General features: G+C 44.1%; 1 non-coding gene across 1 annotated transcript; it reads right to left on the minus strand.

Annotated features, from left to right (window-relative positions):
- Positions 1-359: 359 nt before the first annotated feature.
- Trnas-cga (transfer RNA serine (anticodon CGA)) lies at positions 360-434 on the minus strand. Its single transcript has one exon. It is a non-coding gene; the product is annotated as a tRNA-Ser (tRNA).
- Positions 435-5,195: the final 4,761 nt, after the last annotated feature.

The following is a 5,195-nucleotide window of genomic DNA, read 5'->3' on the forward strand; positions in this document are numbered from 1 at the left end:
ATACAATAAACATGAAAAATACATTTAAAAATGAAACTTCCTGGCAGATTAAAACTGTGTGCCCGACCGAGACTCGAACTCGGGACCTTTGCCTTTCGCGGGCAAGTGCTCTACCAACTGAGCTACCGAAGCACGACTCACGCCCGGTACCCACAGCTTTACTTCTGCCAGTACCTCGTCTCCTACCTTCCAAACTTTACAGAAGCTCTCCTGCGAACCTTGCAGAACTAGCACTCCTGAAAGAAAGGATATTGCGGAAACATGGCTTAGCCACAGCCTGGGGGATGTTTCCAGAATGAGATTTTCACTCTGCAGCGGAGTGTGCGCTGATATGAAACTTCCTGGCAGATTAAAACTGTGTGCCCGACCGAGACTCGAACTCGGGACCTTTGCCTTTCGCGGGCAAATGCTCTACCAACTGAGCTACCGAAGCACGACTCACGCCCGGTACCCAATGCTTTACTTCTGCCAGTACCTCGTCTCCTACCTTCCAAACTTTACAGAAGCTCTCCTGCGAACCTTGCAGAACTAGCACTCCTGAAAACCTCATTCTGGAAACATCCCCCAGGCTGTGGCTAAGCCATGTCTCCGCTATATCCTTTCTTTCAGGAGTGCTAGTTCTGCAAGGTTCGCAGGAGAGCTTCTGTAAAGTTTGGAAGGTAGGAGACGAGGTACTGGCAGAAGTAAAGCTGTGGGTACCGGGCGTGAGTCGTGCTTCGGTAGCTCAGTTGGTAGAGCACTTGCCCGCGAAAGGCAAAGGTCCCGAGTTCGAGTCTCGGTCGGGCACACAGTTTTAATCTGCCAGGAAGTTTCATATCAGCGCACACTCCGCTGCAGAGTGAAAATCTCATTCTGGAAGCATTTAAAAATGATGGTCATCCACTGTTACGGGATTTTATCATTCTTTTCTTGCAACGGAGTACCGCAGGGTACGAGGGGCTCTCTGCCGGTCACGTTCCTCCAGCCACTTCTCGCCTCTGCGTAATTCTGGTGTTAGCGCTAACAGAGGGCGCTGATTATGCGGAGCACTATGTTTCCTTTCATTGTGTCTTCTTTAGCTATTTGTTTTATAATTTTTAATATTATTTTGTGCACTATCAAAGGTGTTCCTTGCTTATGTCATTATCTAGAATATTGGCACTTGAGCATATGTCAACTACTGTCTCTTAACTCTTTCCCTTTTTAACAATCTGACTTTTGTCGTGTTCTATTTCATCGCTTTTTATTACTGTAATGCTTTTTATACGTTATACGTTCATTACAGACTTCTACTATTGTATTCCTCTTTATTTTACGCTGTTCAGTTAATCATTGAAAACTAGTGTATGCCTACATTAACGACATCTGGTGAACTTACAACACAAACATCTTGTGGCTACTGTACGGTAGCTTGTTTTAAACAGTAGTGCTACTGACAACATGACTCGTGAATATGATCCTATTTCTATATATTTGACGATGCTGGTGCTGATTTTGCATTTAACATTTGACGATGCCACTTGGCTGCAGTACATTAGGACTTCGTTTTTATAAAATAGGTATGCCTCTTCATACTTAAAGCGCGCAAATGTGTATATATGTCAGTAGCACTTTTCATTATGGTCTTTTTATTGCTTTTAAGCTGTAGACAATCTGCAAGTGTATTTAAGTCTTTTCCCATTATTTGCTGCAGATCTCATGAGGGTCATTATAAGACCGAAACCGGTAACAAAAAGTTTGTGACCGTAGACGTAAATTGAAGGGAACATTTAAAAGAGTTTCATAATTCTGAATGTTATGAAAACTGACTTAATGCCGACGATGACCAATAGCGCAGTAAAAAAGGAATAATATCGTAGTGTGTGAACACTGGGGAAGTGGAGGGACAGGAACGGAACCGATTCGAAGGACAAAATACAGGCGTGCGCTGTCAACTTGCTACCCGTCTCTAATGATTCAGTCACCTCCGAAATAAAAGTTGTAACTCTATGACGTTTAAACATTTACAGTTTTTAAAGTTGCGAATCAGGAATGAAAGCTGGTGGTGACAGGATGAAAATACACAATAAAGTTTTTCTATTCAGAATACAGCAGTAGAATTCCCCTTCATTATTATACAGTTGAAAAACTATTGCCATACATGTAATGACAGAAAATCATACCTTAATTTAACGACAGAACATTTCGTTCAGATTATAATGTTTTAAAGAAATTATCTTAAATTTGCCTCGCAAAAAAATTCAAGCCCCAGAAGACATGTTCGGCTGTCAAAGTAACTTCGAACGCGTACGCACCACTGGCGAGTATGTAGATGATTACAGCCGCAATTCCGTTGACAGGTAGACTGGCCACCAGAGAACATCAGTCTTGTTTAGGTTTAGTGTTGTTGCTAGGATGTATACGGGGTGTGAACAGCGTCAGGTGTTGAGTGATTACTGTGAAGGACACGGAGATACCGCGTACCAGCACGTGACAAGAGTAAAGGTGCTTCATTGTGTCCATTTGGCCGGTTTATCGAATCGTGCAATATCCAGATTTGTGGGATGTGGTACTGACCTGCTTGGGAACGTGAGGGCAGGTATAATTTTTACATGGGATGCCATTATGATGTGTTTATTTAAGTAACACCATAAAATGAATTTCTTCACACTGATTATAAGCTAACTATTAGCGGTTCGAGAGCACGGTCCATCGTATGACTAGATCGAAAGGCAACTTATCGACGACTGCCGGCTATGGTGCACAGTCTGCAACTTGAGCGTACCATTAGTGTATTTCTTATTAGATCGTACATCTTCGCTTATGCCATAGTTATTCATTTAATATTATTATCAGCGTTTCCTGGCATTATACGAGGGTAATCCCAAAGTAAGATCTCCTATTTTTTTTTTTTGTAATTTCATAGACCTGTTTATTTATACAATGGTTTACATCAGTTTACAGCTTGAACATTTAGCTATTTTTCGACGTGATCAGCACTTCAGTCGATACATTTTTGTAGATGCTGTGGCAGTTTTTGTATGCCCATGTCGTACCAGTTCGCCGCCATGCTGTTCAGAAAATTATGAACCTCTTCTTTCACCTCGCCGTCGGAGCTGAATCGATTTCCGGCCAAATGTTCTTTTTACCTAGGGAACAGGTGATAGCCACTGGGCGCCAAGTCAGGACTATAGGGTGGGTGATTATGTTCCACTGAAACTGTTCGAGGAGAGCAACGGTTTGCCGAGCGATACGTGGGCGAGCGTTGTCATGGAGAATGTGTACGCCCTTGCTCCGGTTTTGAATTGCCCGTTTGAGTTTTTTCAGAGTCTCACAGTACCTGTCAGCGTTAATTGTAGTCCCAGTAGGCATAAAGTCGACCAACAATACCCCTTTCCGATCTCAAAAACGGTTGTCATAACTTTACCGGCAGACTGTGTTTGTTTGAATTTCCGCGGCTTTGGCGAAGAAGGATGCCGCCACTGGCGTGATTGTTGCTTGGTCTCAGGTGTACAGTGGTATGCCTAGGTTTCGTCACCCGTGACAATTGAGTCCAGAAAGTCGTCTTGTTCAGCTGCAAGGCGGTGAAGAAATGTGCGGGAAGCATCAACTCGTTACCGCATGTGGTCCTCAGTCAGCATGCGTGGCACCCATCTAGCACACACCTTCCGGTAGTTCAATCTTTCCGTGAAAATTCTGTGAGCGGTGCTTCGGGAACCTCTGGAACCAACGTGCAGAGATCATCCAGGGTGATCCGCCGATCTTCACGCATGCTTTGCTTAACCTTCAACACTGTCTCCTCAGAAACTGACGGTCTCCCGCTCCTTTGTTCGTCGCGAATTTCTGTGTGACCAGCTGCAAACTCGCTACACCACTTACGAACATTTTTGACATTAATGCACGACTCACCATACACTCCCGTCAATTGGCGATGGATTTCAATCGGCGCAGTGCCCTTTGCGTTCAAAAACGGAATAACACGGCGGTAACATCCAGTGTCAGCTCCAATCTCAACGGTTGCCAAGCCAAGACTGAGCGTCTCAGCGCGGCGTGCGTATGTTTACACACAGCGTGTGAAGCATTCTTCACAACAGTGTGACCAACTGCCTCACAAACAGAGTTCTGTACTTATAAAAAAAAGTAGGAGACCTTACTTTTGGGATTACCCTCGTAAATAGCTGAAAGATAGTATTTATGATCAGCAGACTCCTAATGTTTGAATGGCAAAAGGCAACTTTTGTTATTACATATTTGCTAACGACAGTTACTTGCTTGGCGCCAGAATACATGTATTTTCCTTATGTATCTCTTTGCTGACGTCACGAGCGATTTCTGCATCGGCACCTAATCCCACTGGCTCTGAAAGCGCCAGACAGTCAACCGCCTCTGCTAGCCAGCGTGGGAACCTACAGCTCGGTCCTTAATCAGTGCGTACTGCAGCGCTGATACATTCACTTTGTGTATATGAAATAGCAAAACCGGAAATAAAGTAAAACGCACTGCTATCAGCAAATATGGGGTACCTTACAATGTGGTCAAAGAACGTTCTGCGTGGTGTTGAGGTACCCCTGCGATTAACAGGATCTCCAGATCTGTCCCCGATAGACAGGACCAGCTCTGACGCCATCATCATTCCGGTGCCAGTATCCTGGATATCATGGATCAGTTACAACAGTTGTGGATCAGGTTGCCGCAGGAGAGGACACAACGGCTTTATGACACCAGTCCAAATCAAATAAGGGTGTGCATCAATGTCAAAGGGTCCGCCCACACCCTAGGCAATATGGAGAGTTGTAAGCGTACTCTATACAGGGCAGAGAAGGGTTGCGCTCATGACTTATTGGAGCAGTTGGAGATTTACAAAGCGAAAAAGCATGAGCTCCCTAGGGTCCTCAATGGACAAAGCGATTTTGCGCCCAACGCCTACATTGCTTTGTTTGATAACGTACTACGATTACGAAATAATACGTTGCGTATTTATACCTAGCCTTACTTCCATACATTAGTCGCATTAATCATGTAACTGATTATGTCCTACCTGCTCACTGAATGTATAACCAGACTATATAATTTTATTTATTGACTGTTAATATGTTGTTTAAAAGTTTCCTGTGGGAGGTATATCACGTTGTACGTAAAGCCCTCTAGTGGTTAAGTTCTTAAGATCGGTGCACGCCGAAATAACATCCTGGCGGCCGACCCAACAGAGGGAGCTGATCATTGATCTGTCCTTTTTT

Source organism: Schistocerca serialis, chromosome 4, assembly GCF_023864345.2.
Source record: "Schistocerca serialis cubense isolate TAMUIC-IGC-003099 chromosome 4, iqSchSeri2.2, whole genome shotgun sequence".
NCBI classification, from domain to species: Eukaryota; Metazoa; Arthropoda; class Insecta; order Orthoptera; family Acrididae; genus Schistocerca; species Schistocerca serialis.